The sequence below is a fragment of the Mustela nivalis genome, assembly GCF_964662115.1.
Source record: "Mustela nivalis genome assembly, chromosome: 8".
Taxonomy (NCBI): Eukaryota; Metazoa; Chordata; class Mammalia; order Carnivora; family Mustelidae; genus Mustela; species Mustela nivalis.
In genome coordinates, this window is record NC_139027.1 from 23,623,896 (window position 1) to 23,641,883 (window position 17,988).

Below are 17,988 nucleotides of genomic sequence, written 5' to 3' on the forward strand. Positions count from 1 at the left end.
CATGGGAAGCTTTCAACACCCAGCCACAGTTTTAAGTCACCTTTCTTAGGGAAGACAAACACCCATGATATCTTAAAAGGTCATTCACCAAGACTCTTGGGGAGTAGTGGATGAGCTTGTATACAGCTAACAAGAGCTCTCGTAGCCACTCAGAACATTTACTGAGTGCCTATGATTTGTCAGGCATCATTCACAGATTGAGATAAACACCATTAACCGTGGTCCCAGCCCTCACTGCGTTGCTTTAGTGTAAATGACAAGGATGGTAAGGGCCACACAGGAAAAATAGAATGCCCTGAGAGTATCTGTTGGAAGGGCCAAGATGGACCTCCGAAGAAGGGGGTGAGGTGCACAGAGAGAGCACTAATAGCAGAGCGGCTGGGGATGAGCTTAGCTAGTGGGGGTGGGGAAGGAGTGGCAGGAGGGCTGCTAATGCCTGGGTGAAGAGTTTGGATTTTATTCTAGGTGCAGGGCATAGAATGGTATCATTTACATTTTTTTTTATGCCATCTCTGTGGAGATGGGATTGGAGGGGACAAGATGGAAGGCCCAGAGTTCAAGAAGGAGGCCTCATGAAGGTGGGAGTAAAAGAGATGGTGCTTTGTGGAAAGGGTTTTCTAACATTTTCCAACAGAAGGCTGGATATTTTTGCCTTTACTTAGCTCATATCTGGGTTCATAACTAGTGAGTATAGATAATCAAGTGATCTGTGCTGAGGATATCTCCCAGGATTAATAGAATATGAGTCCATTTTAACATTAGCTTAAATAAAACTATCAGATTTACAGATCTGCTGCCCTAAGAATAACTTGCAGCCTTGTGTCATTCTCATCCTGGATTGTCCCTCTATTTCCTTCCAACAGCTTGAGGATGGAGTTTATTAGAACACAGCTTTCTTAGAGATAGCCCCTCATAAAATGGTCTTTATTCACAGATAACATCATCTATATAGGAAAATAAATCCCCCAAAAATCCACCAAAAAACCCTCCCCAAAACAAACAAACAAAAAAACCCCCAAAACCTACCAGAGCTGACAAAATGAGTTCAGCATGGTTGTAGGATCCAAGATCAATGTACAAAACTCAGCTATCTTCTATATACTAGCAATGGACAGTTAAAAATTGAAATTTAAATTATCACTTACATGAGCATAAAAAATATGAGGTATAGGGATAAATCTGACAAAAGATGTGCATAATCTGTTCAGTGAAAACTACAAAACACTGTTGAGAAAAATTAAACTTACATAAACAGGTATACCATGTTCATGAATCTGAAGATTAGCTGTTGTTAAGATGGCAGTTGTCTCCAAATTGATCTATAAATTCAAGTCAAAATCCAGCTAGCTTTTTTTTTTTTTTTTTTTTTTGGCAGAAATTGAGAATCTGATTCCAAAATTCATATGGAAACACAAAAGACTTAGAATAGCCAAAACAACAACTTTGAAAAAGAACAGTTAGAGGACCCAAATCTCATTGTCAAACCTATTATGAAGCTACGGTAATCAAAACAGTTTGGTACTGCGTTGGTGGTATAGTGGTGAGCATAGCTGCCTTCCAAAACAGTTTGGTACTTGCATCAAGACAGACAAATTGATCTGTGGAACAGACCAGACAGTCCAGAAATAGACACAAATATAGTGCATTGATTTTGACAAAAAGTGCCAAGGCTACTCAGTGGAGAAAGAAGTCTTTTCTACATGTGGTGCTAAAACAGTTGTGTATCATATGCAAATATCTCCTGGGGATAGAAACAAAGTCTTCACTTCTGTTTCCCATTGTCTCCATGTGAGTTTCTAAATAGAATAATTACTCATTTAGAGAAAAAAAAAATTTTCCTCCCCTATGGCCAATTGCTTCAGTGCTGTCCCTGCTTTATCCCAGTTCACTTCTTCTCTCTGTAAAGGAAGAGTAACCTTGATGTGTTATTCAGGCTGACTTGCATTCAAGGCCTACTCAGTCCCTCCACATGTAATCTGGACCAATTTCTTAACGTCTAGCAACCACAGCATTCTTTTCCTAGTACTAGGAAATTTTGAGCACTCAGTAGGTGCTCCATAAGTCAAGATTTTTTCTCTCTTCCCTTTAAAGATCTGGCAGTTAAGAAACTAGTCCCTGCCTTCTGTCCCCTGCTATTTGCTCAGGATCATTTGTACACATACAGTCAAGGAAAACCTCAAGGTGAAGACCCCTCCTTTCCTGCAAATGCAATTCCATGTTCATCACCATGAGGGAGAGAAAGCAGGAAAAAGAAGAGAATGTTAATGTCTTGTCTTCTTTCCACCAAAATATTGGAGAGGGAAGAGGGAGACACCGCCCACCAAGATGGGCCTGTTTTCTGGCTCCTTTTTAAAGAGGTGATTCTTGGTCAGAGACCTATTTGAAGTGATGGTTGAGCTTTATGTACACTGGGGAGAGATTCCAGGTGGGGGTGATAGTGAGTGCAAAGGTCCTGTGGTAGAAATTAAATTGATTTTTTGAGGGATGTCTGTGAAGCTAGCATGGCTGGAATAGAGGGAAAGAGAAGTAGCTGAGGTCAGATACCACAGAGCAGAGTGGAGAATCACTATTGCCCATTGTGAGAAGCCCACTGGGGAAGGAAGCAAACTTATAGGACATCCTAGCTCCTGGAAATCCACCAGTCAGCCCATCCAAAGTTGTCTGATCAGTGGCAAATTACAGTCATTATTAATTGACTTGAGGCATTGTCACATCCTGTAGGGGTTTCTAGATCATCAAGTGAGGATTAAGCTAAGTAGAATTTTATTTGTACATCTATCCTTCAGTTACTAAAATGTGATTATGGCTTCAGAGAATGGGCTTAGAGATTGGATTCCTGAATCTGTAGCTCAGCCCTGCCTCTTACTAGCTGTGTGACCTTGGGCAATTTGGTTTTCCTCTCCGGGCCTCACTTTCCTCCTCTATGAAATCAATTCCTACTTCACAGAGCTGTGGTGAGATTTAAACACATCTTTATAAGTAACATGCTTAGAACTCTACCAGGTACATAGGAAGCACTCAAAATGTTAACCATTGTGGTAGGCAGAATAAAGATGCCCACATCCTAATCTCAGGAACCTGCGAATGTGCTGTGTTTCATGGTAAAAGTGGTAATTAAGGTTGCAGGTGGAATTAAGGCTGCTAATCAGCTGACTGGCTTGGATTATCCAATTGAGCCCAATCGAATTGCAACGGTCCTTATCACAAAACAGGGAAGCAGAAGCGTGAGTGCCCCAGTCAGAGAGCGGTTCCTCCGTGAAATGCTGCTGGCTTTGAGAATGGAGGAAAGTCAACTAACCACGAAATGTGGGTGCCCCTGGAAAATGGGAAAGACCAGGAAAAGATTCTCCCTGAAGCTTCCAGAAAGCACACAGCCCTGCCAGCACCTTGATATTAGCTGAGCAACACCCATTCCAGACTTCTGACTTCTAACGCGAGAAAATACTAAGTTTGTGGTAAGTCATAAAATTAGTAGTAATTTGTGACAGCCACTGTGGGAAATGAATACAGCCATTATTATTATAAATATGGCGAGGATGAGGATACAGACTCCTGTGTGGCCTCAGAGAGCAGGGTGGCCATGAACGGGAGAAGGTTCCAGTCAGACTCTACTCTGGGGGGTCACCAGGCTGAGGAATCCGTCAGACGGGGAGGGGGGCAACCATTGCACTGGACTGGATAAATTTGAAGCTGTAAAGCCCTTATTCTAGAATTTTGAAAATTAGTGATTAGTGTAGGATATATTTGTCAGTATAGTCTAGGAATCAGAATATTTATCAAAATACTCCTTTCTCTCTTCTGTCTGCATAGACAGTCCTGCTTTGAAATGCAATCCATTTGCAATACTTTCTTTGCTATTTCCAATTAGGAAAAACACGAATTCCCTCTTCCGTTTACACCGCTCATAGCTGGGCTATAGGCTGCCTTTATTCTAATTCTCAATAGTTTTGCAAAGTGTTTTTTGTTTTTTGTATTTGTGTGTTTTTTTTCCCCCCTGCACAAATTCCATTTAGCAGTGATGGAAATAACACAAGATAGTGGCGTTTGGGACCCCATTTCAAACCCCATCACAGAGGCAAATAATTATTTGCATTTTTGTTTCCTTCCAGTCATTGTCCCTCTTACCAGACTGTCTTCAGTGAATAGAATTTTTCCCATGAAGTGGGCATTTTTTAATGTTATTTACAGATGAGGAAGCTGAGGTCAGAAGGCTTCAAGATATACTGACGGTGGAACCAGAAAGAGCAGGGTGGGAAGCACCAGTGCACAGTAAGTGTGTTAAGGGCTGGTTTTCCAAGGGAGGAGGCGGGGGGAAGCCCTGATTTGCAGCATTTGCCGTCTTCCATGCTGTAAATGTCCACCCCCCCCCCCCGGGGGGCTGATTCATGGGCAAGCCACTCAGGCTTGGGGAGTCTCAGCTTCCTTTTCTGCAAAACGAACAGAACTCCAAACCAGGGCAGTGCCTGGTTCAGAGGACCTCCAGAACCCCCAGCGCCTTTCATTCAGAAAAGAGAACCAGCTCCAGAAAGAGGTATCTTGTACCATATTTTTCAAACTGAATCATAAATCCTTACTGGGTTGTGAAATTGATTTAGTTGGGTTGCAACCAGAATCTTCAAACAGGAAAAACTAGAATAGAACAGAGGGGTAAAAAAAAAAAAAAAAAAAAAAAAATCAGAGTTGTTTTTTCCCAGACACGGGAAGATGGTTCTTCCTTGGAACCTTTCATTCCTACGGAGGTATGATGTGTGTCCCCAGTTAGGAAAAACAAAGACCTTTTTCTTGCTGCCAGTCACAGTCTAAACAGTGGGAGAGCCACTGGCTTGGTGTAGCTGGCTTGCTAGAAAGCAGTGCTTTTATCTCCTAGAGCCTTGGTGTGTGAGAGAGGCACCTAAAAGAACTAGCTTTGCCCCCATTCTCTGCACAGGGAGAGAGAGGCTGGGGTACTCTTGTGGTGGGGAGGAGGGGGGACGAGCCAGGGAAGGCCCTTGGCTGCCTCCAAGGCCAGGGCCAGGCTCCAGAAGCCCTTGGGGGTGGCCTGCCTGTGAGCCCTGGTGGAGGGAGGGAACCTTACGAGAGGAAGCGACGCAGGAAACCGTCCCTGCGAGCTCACGGCTGCTGGAACCCACCGCAGCAGCTACTCAACGACCAACAATAGCACCATTAGATAAAAATAACCCGTGGGGTCTGCAGCCCTGATGTGCAGTGCAGGGCATGCTGTCTAGAGGGTGGAGATGTCACCAGGCTACGGCTGGGGTCACGCTGCTTGGCGCCGTGCTAGGCCTTGATTTCCTGATTGCTAATTAGAAGGCAGTTCTCCAGCTGGAGGTCACTTGGGCTGGGCCAGCAAACCCCTCCCTCCCCCAGGGTCTCTGGTCTCCTGTCTTCATGCACAGGGTGAGATATATAAAAAATAATCCCCTCCTGCTAAGATGTGGAGGCCTGACTGTACCACCTCTCCCAGGGGGAGTCTCTCTTAGGGGGGCTTCCCTGAAGCTGGTCTTCCACGGGGTCTCTTCAGGGAGGCCTCAGGGATGAGGTTGCCAAGTGCCCTCAAAGCCTCTCCCTTGGCCAGGTGGTGGGCTGACCCCAAGGCTCCTCCCCCTGGTCCCCAAAGAACTCTCTCCAGGCTGCAGAGCCCTGGCTCCCCGGCTGCCCTGGGCCTGCACTCTGCCAGCCGTCTATCCTCCCACACACGGCAATGGAGGGAGGAGGCCAGGGTCACGCCAAATGTTATTTTTATTAGCATGAAGCCTGTTATTGAGAACCGGCAGCCAGCTCTGAGATACAGAGACTGGGCTCCCCTGTTTGCTTCTGGCCTCAAGGTTTGCCGGCTAATAATCCGGTTTGAGCCTGCTTCTCAGCCTCCTGTGCCCATCCCAGAAGCACCCACATCCCTCAAGGGCTCAGAGCACTCCCAGGGCCCTGCACTCTACAGTTTGCACCCGCCTTTCCTACACTTACACAGTGCTTTTCCGCCTGCAGTACATGGGTAGAATTCACGCGTATGGGTGAACTTGGATGGGCCAGAAATTACCCCTCTATTTTCATGAACTACTAAGTGAAACTCAGCATTCCCTCCTGGTGGGAGTGGGGGCCGCCCGCCACAGCAAACTCAGTGGCACCTGGGACGGCCACCAGCGGATATCGCAGGTAGTCCCCCTTCCGTGGTGCGGTTGCTGCGGGGTCACGAACGGCCATTCATCGTCCTGAGCACTCTGGCACCCTTCACGCTGCTGGGTTCCAGTAGGTAAAGCATTCGTGGAGGAGGACGTTTGTGATTTGATAGCAAATGCCCATACAAAAATCTTTTGCCAGCAGTCTCTCCGCGTCATAGATGTTCTGTGTGACCCTCCCCATCTGATCCTGTGCATGGAAAGCATTCTTCTGAGGCGTCTTCAGGATGCCGGGAGGCTCTGTGGCACAAAAAGATCAAGAAACCCGCGCCCACCCCCCAGCACTGGTGCAGGGGCACGGAGCAGAGCTAGAATAGTGTGCAAAGGCAAGGAAGCCTCGCTCATACCCCCAGGGGCTCAGAGCCAAGAAAATACCAATAAGGAAATCAACAACTGTGCACTAACCTGATGGGCGCTGTGAAGGTAGAGACTGGACAGAAGGCTGTTGGAGAAACAGGAGGGTCTCAAAGGTGGTGGCTATTACTTCCTGGGTCCACTCCATTCCTCCCCACCCCTGCCCAGCGCCAGGCCTTGGGAGCAGAAAGCTGAGCTGTCCCACTGCCTTGGCCTGAGACGTTTCCCAGAATACAGAACCTTTGGTGCCCAAAGCAAGAGTCCTGGGCAAACTGGTTACCCTACTTGGAAGCCAAACCCCACCCTTTCCTCCTAGGACTAATTCAACTGCCTGGAATTCGGGTCGACTTCTTCCCGTAAACACCTTCTCTGACCACCTTAATCTGCGCGTGTCTACCTGGGTTTCCCGCTCTCCCTCTCTCCCCCTCCACCCCATTTTTCCTTTAGCACCCTCCGTGCTCCCCAGCTCCTGCTGGTCAAGTGATTTGAACGTCTCATTCCCCTGGGGCCTGCTGCGAGCACCACTGGCTCTTTGTTTTTAATTAGGGTATAATTTACATAAAGTGCTCAATTCCCAGGTGAATAGCTCAGTGAGGTATACACCCACAAAACCAGCCGCCAGGTCCAGATCTAGAGTGCTAGCACGCCCCAGAAGGCTTCTGAGTGTCCCTTTGCTGTGCCTTACTCCAAAGGGTAACTGTTGTTCTGACCACTGCCACTTTCAAGGGAATCTTGCACTCTGTACCCATTAGGGACACACCTGCCCTATTGAAACTGCTCAGGGGACCAGTGCTGGGAGAGCCCCCCTTTCAGAAGGACCACAAAGCAAGGTGGGGCGGTAGAGAGCATGTAGGGAAAATACCAGGCCTTATGGCTAGAGGGAATAAGTAACCTTGTTTTCCAGGAAGGACACCAGGAATCAAAGAGGGATGGTTCACTTAGCCCTTCACCTGATGGGCAGTGACTGGGATCAGGATCACAGCCCGTGGAGGGGAGGCAGAATGAGGGTAAGGACCCAGGATCTGAGGGTAACTTTCTTCCTGTAAGCCCGATGGCCGCCTTTGGGAAAAAGCCAGGACTGGCTCCCACTGGCTGAGCCTGCCTCCTCTGTTTCTTCTGTTTCTCCCCCTGCCCAGACACCCGTCCCACCTGACTGCCTCCGTGCTCGCTGCATGTTGGAATCTCCAGGGGAGCTTAAAAAAACCCCACAAAACCCTTTGGATGCCCAGGCCTCACCCCAGACCCATGAACTCAATGTCGCTGGGAATGAACACCCAGGTGCCAGTATTTTTAGAAATTCCTCAGGCAATGCTAATATTCTCAGGCAGGTTTGTGAGGAAGAAGCTCTTCTCAGACTTTACAGTGTGTATGAACTTTCTGGAGCTCTTGTTAAAATGCAGATTCTAATTCAAGAGGGCTGGAGTGCCCTAAGCCTCTGCATTTCTTCTTCTTCTTTTTTTTTAAGATTTTATTTATTATTTATTTGACAGACAGAGATCACAAGTAGGCAAAGAGGCAAGCAGAGAGAGAGGAAGGGAAGCAGGCTCACTGCCGAGCAGAGAGCCTGATGTGGGGCTCAATCCCAGCATCCTGAGATCATGACCCGAGCTGAAGGCAGAGGCTTTAACCCACTGAGCCACCCAGGTGCCCCAGCCTCTTCATTTCTAACAAGCTGCTGAGTAGGACCAGGGCTACCAGTCCAGAAAAAAGGCCTTGAGTAGCAAAGACAGAGAGGGCCATTCTGCATCTTAGCTCTTCTGCATATAAATCTATTTTGTAGCAATGCGTTTTTCAGTTTGTCTTTTAAATAGAAGACTTACTCCCCTATCTCCCTGCCATATAACTATGTTTACCTACCTTTACCAGAAAAGGCTGCAATGATTTCTCACGTGCCAAACATCTTCCTTAAGAACTTTGGGGATACACAGGTGAAAAATATGAAAACACCCAGTAGAGACAGAGCAGAGATGAATATCTAGTACGCATCCAGTTGGGGCTTCGGAAGCAGATGGGAAAAAAATGAACAAAGAAATGGATGAGAATTTGTCATAAGAGATTAGCAACAACATCCCATGGATTTGAGAAGGCCACAGAAATGCCCCCCTCAAAAGATGGAGATACACAGCTAAATGCAACAAATTAACATCTAGAACAACTGAGACAAGAAGGAAATCCTAAAAGCAGCCAGAAAGAAAAAGATGATTAACTTCAGGGAATTTAATATTCAAGTGGCTCCAAACTCCCTCCCCGTACTCAAAACAAAACCAACTCTGAAGAGGGGTAGCCCCCACCTTAAGGAGAGAGTAGCTCCGAGTCCCGTACTCTTAGTGGCTGTTTTAATTCCGAGACACCAAGGCTCTTTGGGGTAAGGCATCCATCCCTCTCTCACCACTTCCTTTTAAAATTGTGACTACTAAACTTTTGGGTCTGAAGAAAACTGATCTTAGGGGTTGCAGACCTCACCCAGTGTCTAGAACAAACTGAACCAGAGAAAGGTCCATTTTGAAAATCTCACTTCCTATCTCTTGTTCACATCTGAGTCCTCAGATTCTGCCCTGCCCAGTCAGACCTTCACCAGAACTTCCTTCCCAACACCCCTTTGCTCTCTCACCTCTGTCACTACTCCACCCTGGCCCGACCCCACCGCCATGGCCCCGCACTATGGGGGGGCTTCTCCCCAAATGTGAGAGGTGCAGCCCGGCTAGAATGTCCTTAAGCAGTGCACAAAAGAACCACCCAGTCCTGCCCTGTTTCTCTGTCCTTTACCCAATACTACTAGCTAGGTTTAGGCTCCGGGGTCCTGGGTGGCAGGTTGTGGGGAGGTCCCCCAACAGTCCTGCCACCAAAGAGAGTCTCCCCACAGAGGTGAGGGCTATGCTATAGCGCAGTGCCGATCGAAGGGTCTGTCCTCCTGTCCCCTTGCCTGGAGGAAGGCAGATTTTACAGCGAACAGCAATGATACCCAGCAGGACCCACGGCCCCAGCTCCTCTTGTCCACTGTCCTTCCCTGGCGTGTCTGTTAGTGAGGAACGAGCTGATGGGCAGAGCAGTTCTCTTCGGGAGCTTGGATCTCTATGGCTGGTGAGCCTGTGAAATCCGTGGAAAGCTCAACTCCGTGGCCCCAGTGGGATCCTGCACGGACAGCTCTCTGATGGGAGGCACCCCTGTGTGGCGGCGACAGATGGAATTTCAAAGTCACACCGGGTTCAATACCCCTATCCTCCCACCACACCAGAGCTGACCATGGGACTGAAGTCGAGCTTCGGTTTTCTCCTTGGTGAACTGGAAGAAGGCTGTAACGAACCAGAGCAATTGCCCTAAAGATGGGGTATGTGTCGTCGCTGACACTAAGTACACGTTCAGGCTCAAACAGTCCTTACTGTTATGAGGGCGACATGAAATGTTACCCATGGAAAGAAGGGCGCAGTTACCTCGGCTCCTGGCCCCGAGACGGTGCTCACCCCATATGATGGGTCTTTCCCGTTCTCGATGAGCATTTCTCTGAGGTGTAATGAGCCATTTCTCTGCTCTTCCTTCATGCCAGGGAACGGAGGAGTTGGGGGTGGGACGGGCCGTGGTCGGCCTGACCTCACAGGCTTCCCACCCCTCCGTGGGACCCCCCTTCCTGGACAACCTCCTGGGACCATTTGCACCTGTTCCTTTGATGCGATTTCTGGGACCAAGAAGCCTCTGCCCTTGGCCTTGGGGAGTTTATCTTAGGTGTTGGGGGTGAGAGAGAGAAAAACGTTGGCATCTGGAGTTGTTCCCGATGGCCCTAACTTGCAAGCTGACACGGACAATCACCATTTATCAACTCATCGGAAAAAATGACTACAATTACATTTCACACATCAACAAAAAGGAAAAAGAAAAGCCCCATTGGAATGTCTGAGTCACTCTTCAGAGCCTTTAAATTACCCATGCGTTATGACCCTTCTTCTTGCTGTCTTCCGTGCAGGGAAGCACGGGGCCAGGCCAGCTGGCCTGAAGTCCCTGCAGATTGTCTAGGGCTCTGTGTGGGGCTTAAAACAGACTGGGATCAGTCAGGCTTGTGGGGGTCATTCTTCTATGGGCTCAGTGCTCTGGGCTCACTGGTGACTTGGGCGTCTCATTGAAGCTGAAAGGAAGGAGGAGGGACCACAGCCCACAGGTTGATGTGCTGTCACCTGGTGCCAGGCTTCACGTCCAGATGTAAAGCTTGCATGTTTAGAAAAGCAAATGCTTCACGTGAGAAGGTAGGAGGATTGTACAGTGTCCCTTCCCAAAGTTTCGTCTCTCTCCTGCCAGAGGCGTGCAGCCCAACACACAGTTGGAAGCCATCTGTATGTTTGCTGGAAACTGGGTGTAGGTCAAATACTGGTCCTTAGATTCACAGGAACAGTGGTTTTAAAAGCATTTTGGGGGGCTCATGCACTTCTTTGGAAATCTGATGGGACCTCTAAGCTTTTCCCCTACAAACATCAGCATACTGCTTGCCAATTCCAGGGAATTCACAGGCTTCCCTAAGAGGCAGGGTGTCCTGGGAACCAAAATTGTACAGGATAGGATAGACTTAGGTTTTTGTGGGGTTTTTTTGTTTGTTTGTCTTAAGATTTTATTTATTTATGTGGGAGGGAGAGAGAGAGAGAGAACACAAGCAGGGGAAATAGGAGAGGGAGAGGGAGAAGCTGGCTTCCCACTGAGCAGGGAGCCCCATGCAGGGCTTGATCCCAGGACCCTGGGATCATGACCTGAGCTGAATAAAGGCAGATGCTAAACCAACTGAGCCACCCAGCTGTCCCTGGATAGACTTGTTATCTGAAGAAACTGTGTGGGGAATCTCTTTGCAAAGTGTCCTTCTGTATTGAACTCCCTCATCCCACCTCACCCCCTTTCATGTGTTTTGGAAGATTCATCTTGGCAAATAGGGTTTGCTCATGGAAGGAGAAGTAGCTCCCACATGGAGGCCCATGGGCCCCCCCTCCCAGGTTCTGGAGAAGTTCTGGAATGTCCCCAGAGCTCTTTTTTCAGCTCAGATACCAAGACCTTCTTTCCAAATGAGGAGACAGGGTCAGGCCAAGCTCAGCACAAAGCACCCACCATCTGGGCCCTGTGGGCAACCTGACCTCTCATGGGTCACTCCTCACACCACCAACACCAAGACTGTCTTCGAACCCTTAGCCAAGCCCATGTCCCCCACCCCCCAAGGAAATGCTATTGGAAGGCAGGGAATGGCAAGTCTCACGAGTGAAAGTGTACACTCTGCCATACCCAAGGCTTCTAGAATCTTGGCTACCATCCATGCATTATTTGACTTGGGAATTAAATCTGTGGCTACAGTGGGCGGGGAGCAACAGGTCTGGGCTGGAGAAGGTTGTGTTTACAAAGCAGTTTTATGTCTGCCTGTCTGTCTGTGAACTTTGGAACGCTCCTCAACCACAGCGCTGTAGTAATTATCAATAACAATAATATAACGATGTCTTACTTTTGTGTGACACTTTTTACCCTGTGTGAAGCACTTGGCTATATATTCTTTTATTGTGGTAAAATAGACATAAAATGTGCCATCTTAATCATTTTTAAATATCTCAGTCAATGGCTCTAAGTACTTTCGTTGTATTGAGCAACCATCCCTACTATCTGTTTCCAGAACTACTTCATCGTCACAAACAGAAATTCCATACCATTTTCAGTCTCTATGGATCTGCCTATTCTAGATAATTTCATATGAGTGGGATCCTCCAGCATTTGTCCTTTTGTGTCTGGTTTATTTCGCTTAGCCTCGCTTAGCCGGATGTTTTCAGATTCATCCCTGCAGCCTGCGTCAGCACTTCCCTCCATTTTCTGGATGAATAATATTCTACAGTGTGTGTGCATCGAATTTTGTGTCTCCCTCTGTTTCCCCCAAGGACACTGTGAACATAGGTGAAGGAGTATCTGGGTGGCTGCTTTCAGTTCTTGTGGGTGTTACATAGGAGCGGAATTGCTGGGTCACGTGGTGATTTTAGTAGATTCTCCTATTTATATTGCAATGAACATCTCTTACTTGATTATAACTGTTTGAGACATGAGGGTACTGAAGCTCAGAGAAGGGAAGGAGATAAAATCACTTGAAAGAGGTTTTAACTTCGGAATGGTAAATACTCTTGTGTCTGGGGTTGTGACTAGGGGGAGGCAAATAAGCCATCTAAGGTGCAGAATTCAGAAGAACTCAGTCCCAAGCAACACAACCCTTTGCCATGGGCAGCTTTGTCACCAAACACAGTGCCTAGGACCCAGGATAATTTTAGGGGCCATTACAATGTTTTATTTTAAAATCAGAAGAGGGCACTTGGGTGGATTAGTTGATTAACCATCTGCCTTAGTCTCAGGTCATGATCCCAGGGTCCTGGGATTGAGTCCCGCATCGGGCTCCCCACTCTTTGGGGACTCTGCTTCTCCCTCTGCCCCTCCTCCCACCCATTCTCTCAAACCCTCTCTCCCTCTCAAATAAATAAATGAAAATCTTTAAAATCAGAAGAAAAATGTGAATAGAATCCAGCTTGGATTACATTAGTCTTTTTATTAGCACAGTTTGAAAATATAAGTTTTGATACATATTTTTTAGGAAGGAAGGGGTCCACAAAGGCAACAGTGCATAGGGCCCTGTAAGTCTTCATGGTTCCCATTCTGAGAGCTATGAAGGGTCCTATGAAGGACACAGCATTTAAGGAGGCTCTTAGATTTAGTATCATGCAAGGACCAATCCTATCCATCACTAACCCCAGAGTGTATACCTCCTTAAATTTTGCACCTTAAGCACTTGGCTTGCCTCATCAGAAGCCTTGCCCCACCTGGGTCTACACCAAACTGGATGGTTCCTCCTGGCACTCTGGGCAACAACATCTCTGGCCAAGGCTTCCTCACTTGGTAGCACACTTGTGTTACTTAGGGCAGGAACAAGGCCAGGGAAGCCAGCCTTAGTCATTTAAAGGCTAGGTGTCCGGCCACGGGGAACCCCACACCATGGCGCCCTTCACTAATGTTTACAACATTCACTCCATTTCGTAGGGTTTGTCACTTCTGTAGTTATCTTACCTAGAGAGTCTGTATTTGTGTTAATTCCCAAACCATTAGCTCATTCTGCCAACCCATAAGCACTAGAGAAGGAAAGATATCTTTTGTAAAGGTCTACCTCTGGATTCGTAATCATTTTCTCATCCATTCGAGGGAACCCATGCACCCCCCACTTCACAAGACCATTGCTTCACATCCACTGTTGTGGGCAGAGGACATTTGGCAAATCTTCACTGAGCACCCACTCTGTGCTTCAGCCCTGGGGACAGGAAAGTGAACAAGACAGTAAAAACTCCTGGCCTCTGTGGTGCTTACATTGCAAGAGGAGGATAGAGGAAACAAAAAAATAAATGACAAACCTATAGTGAGCCTGATGGTGATGTATAATGGAGGGGGAGGAAGCCAGGAGTAAGGAATATGGGGAGGGAAAGGCAGCGTGGTTGTAGATCATGTGATCAGAAGAGATCTCATTGGCAACTTCCATGTTAGCAAAGACTGGGGCAATATGAGGGACCCCACTATATGAATATCTAGGAAATGCATTCCAGGAAGCAAAAAACTGGATGTACAAAGGCCCTGGGGTTGGAGGATACCTGGTTGATGGCAGTCACTATCATGGCCCCAGGGGTTGTTTCTTTGGTACAGCATCAAACCAGGGTCCCTCCTGAGGACCCCCATGCTCAGGTCCCAGCTCACAGGGACCCATTTTTCTAAGAGTCACCAGGCTGGCCGTATTAGATCCTGTGTTCCAGGAGGTTCTGTTAGTGGTCTGGTTGTGGAGCTGTGCCATGGCCTCAAGAGCCATGGGGTGAGCCCATTTGTACCCTCCTCCCTCAGCATCACATTCATGCACAGAAGCAGAGAAAACTGTTGGTGATGAGATGGTAAAGCAGATGCGCGGGCAGGAGGAAAGAGGAAGGCCCAGAGACAGGGATGCACATGGACAGAGGGAGAGACCAGAGAAATGGACACAAAGATAGAAAGTGGGAAGCTGGAGACTGGGAGAGAGGGAGACAGACCGTTTTTAGGGTTCCTAACAGCTGTGGGTTCCTGATTCCCATACCTCCTGGAGAGGCTCCCCAGGTTCTACCAAGGGAATCTACCTGATCTCTGCCATTACTCCCACCTCTTCCTCCCTTTCTCCTAAGTGAGCCCCGGGAGCCCAAACTCTGGGATTCTTTGTGTTGCTCTATTGCCCTGCCTTTTGCCATCTGCATCCCTGGAGGAGTGGCAACTTCTGTGCAGGGGGGGGGGGGCGATGGAGGGGTGGCAGGGTTGGGGGAGTACTGATTGTTTCAGGTAGTGCTGTGAGGCAGAGAGCTCTGGGCGTGAACTCCAGGGCTCGGGTTTACCCTCCAGCTCAGCCAAGTACTAGCCACATGACCTTGAACAAATCATCCGAGGGCCCAAAGGCTCTCTCTCTCCACCTCTCCTGTGGACACTATCCACCCTGCCCTTCTCACCTTTCTACACTGTTGTGAAAGTACAGTGGAACCCACATGGAAGGGTCCTGTGGGCTATCAAATGCCGTGGAAGGGCATGTGGTTAGGACCCACTGTGTTGTTGCGGAGCCACGTGGCTGGCTTTCCTGGCCTGGTGCCATGCCTCAGCTGGGTGGCTCAGCCCCCACCTCAGTCCACCCAGCCGGGTTCCACCCAGCAGCGCTCCTTCCTGTTTCCTCCTTCTCTTACCCCATGTGTTTTCCTATTGAGTTGGTGACTCTGAATCAGCCCATCCTCCACTAGCTTCTCAAAAATCTGCATTTTTCCTAAAGCTCCTTTGCTTTATGAAAGTCCCCACCTTCCCTGAATGATGTGGCTCATCTATAGCCCTTGGAGGCTACCCCAACCCTGGGCCTGTTGGTGTCACCAAGACAAAAACAGATACTGCTTCATGCTGGAAGTTTCCACATTGTCCTTCGTCCCAACATTTAAAGAACCCCTTGACTCCTCATTGGGGTGACAGACAATGGGCTGGCTGAGAACCATGTAATATTGCTCAGCTGTCCCTGGAATCCATTTTTTCTTCCTCATAACCACTCTCAGGCTCCAACTGAAGTCCCCAGCCACTCAGGAGATGATTGCCATGGGCTCCTGGCTCTTCCTGAACCTCTTCTGACATCTCCTTGTCCTCAGAGTAAAACTTTAAAAAACTCATCTAACCCCTTTCTGCCTCAGAATTGCTCCTGACTGATAGTGGTCTATGGGAATGAAACTCTAATCTCTTCTCTGGCATCCATGGCCCTACACAACTTGACCATATCCCTTCCCTGGCCTCTCCCATTCGGCCTGCTCCGTGCAATGTGGCAGGCAGCCCCCAGTCAACCCAATCTCCTGACTTGTGTGTAATCCCCTTCTCTTGAGAGTTGCAGGCCATGGTGGTTTGCTTTTACTGTCAGAGTAAGGCAGGAACAATGGGCTATCAGTTCTGAGATTAAGTCCCAAAAGACAATGGCTTCTCTCTTGCACAACCTTCCTCACTCCCACTTGCCCTGAGGGAGGCCAACTGCCATGTTGTGAGCTGCTCTCCAGAGAAGCCCACAAGGTAAAGAACTGAAGGAAGCTATAGGTCAAGTGCCAGGGAGAAGCTGAAGCCCTCAGCCCAGTAACCTGTGAGAAACTGGAATCTCACCAACAGCTTGACGCTGATCTTTCCCAAGTGGAGTCTTCCAAGGAGACCCCAGCCCTGGGCTGCACTCTGGAACTGTGTGAGAGGCTTTGAAACAGATCACCCAGCTAAGCTGTACTCAAATTCCTAACCCAAAACTGAGATAGTAAACAAAACTTTAACAAGTTTTGAGATAACTTGATGAACAGTAATAAATAATCAACATAATACAGTCCCGCCAGGTTTTAGAAAGCCACTCTAGAATTTCATACTACTATAAATTCTTAATTGGCATTTCCACAGATCTGTCCTACAGCCCCACATTCTAATGTTTCTCTGGTCACCTCAACCATTGTCTCTCCACAATACCAACTCTCTTCAGATTTCTTGGCCTCCTAACACCCACCTTTGAAGAGTCCTTCCCAATACACACACCCCTTGCTCCCAGTAAACATATTTATGGAGAGTATGAAAGCTATTAGATGGGGTGTCTCTTCCCTTTCCACCCTAAAGGGACAAAGCTGTTCACTTCAGTGACCAACCATTCATTGCTCAGTCTTCCTACGATAGAGGGTGACTCCGTATCACTGATCCCAATTCCTCTGCCAGGGCTCTCGGTCCCACTGCACCCCTCTACATTTGCAATGATCCCATCTTTCTCTGGTATCTGGACTCCCTCCCTCTCCTTCCCAATAATATTCCAGATCACTCAGTTCTCTTCCATTTTAGCAAATATTTCCTTGATTCCACAACACTCTCCAGCAACTTCCACCTCTCCTTCTTCCTTCTACAACCAAACTCTTGTGGTGTCTTCTACATTTCCTTCCTTCTCATTCTCTCCAGTCTGGCTTTTGCCCTCATTGCTCTACCAAAGCATCTCTCTCCAAAGTCATCCATGACCCAGAGGTTGCCAAATCCAATCAAAGTTTTTTGACCTTCGGGAAGCCTGAAATGTTGACTTTGGGCTTCAACTCTCTCCGGCCTCTTATTTATAGATTTTGTTGTCACTCCTCAACCTCCAGCTTAGGAGTCCCTCAACCTTCATCCCAGGTCCTCTTCTCTCCTCTCAGCCCCAATATTTTCCTTTTACTAGGCCATCCCAGCTGCATCTCAAATACCACCTCTACATTCATGACTCTCAAATTTGCACCCCAGCCCAGGCTTCTCTGAGCTCCAGGTCTATGGAACCAACTGCCTGCCATCCACTCAGATGGCTGCAGCTCTTACATCCAACAAATCCAGACTGGAATTTATGTCATGACCCCACAATTGGCACTTCCCCAGTGTTTCAGTTCTCAGTGAATTGCAATAACCCAAACTCTGGAAGGTTGTACTTCTTGGTTACTTCTCTCTTCTACCTCCTAAAAGTACCCATTGTTTGCCTTCCATCACCATTACGCCGAGCTACCATTCGGTCACCTGCAGTGGAGAGATGACACCCTGTTCCTCTTCCTCTTCTTCAAAGAGATATCCTCATACTCCAGGCTTGTCACCCCTAGATATGCAAGCAGGACTTTAAAAATCCACTAATGCCAAAACTACATCCCAGACCAATTAAAAAAAAAAAATCTCTGGTAGTGGGAGATTACCTTCCTTATTACAACTTTCACAGTGAGCTCTAACTTATAGTTATGATGGAGACACACTGGTTTAACTGGTTTCCCCACATCCATTACTTCTCCACTCTGTTTTCTGTGGGGGTGGTCAGGGGCAGACATATCTCATTATGTCACCCCTCTTGCTCTTAAGATAAAGGATGAAGCCTTCTGGCCCTGTGTCATCTCACTTTGCCTTCATCCCATAAGCCAGGGTGCTC

General features: G+C 47.9%; 2 long non-coding RNA genes across 2 annotated transcripts in view; one reads left to right on the top strand and one right to left on the bottom strand.

Annotated features, from left to right (window-relative positions):
* Nucleotides 1-1,348: 1,348 nt before the first annotated feature.
* Nucleotides 1,349-6,965, bottom strand: LOC309871840. The gene is made up of 4 exons (XR_014315516.1): nt 6,582-6,965; nt 4,575-4,629; nt 1,575-3,316; nt 1,349-1,521 (listed from the first exon to the last, which is right to left on the bottom strand). It is a non-coding gene; the product is annotated as an uncharacterized lncRNA (long non-coding RNA).
* The window catches only part of LOC309871842, a 40,245-nt gene continuing 25,758 nt past the window's right edge, over nt 3,502-17,988 (top strand). The window contains exon 1 of the long non-coding RNA XR_014315519.1: nt 3,502-4,531. This is a non-coding gene — a long non-coding RNA (uncharacterized lncRNA). The remainder of the gene's footprint in view (nt 4,532-17,988) is intronic.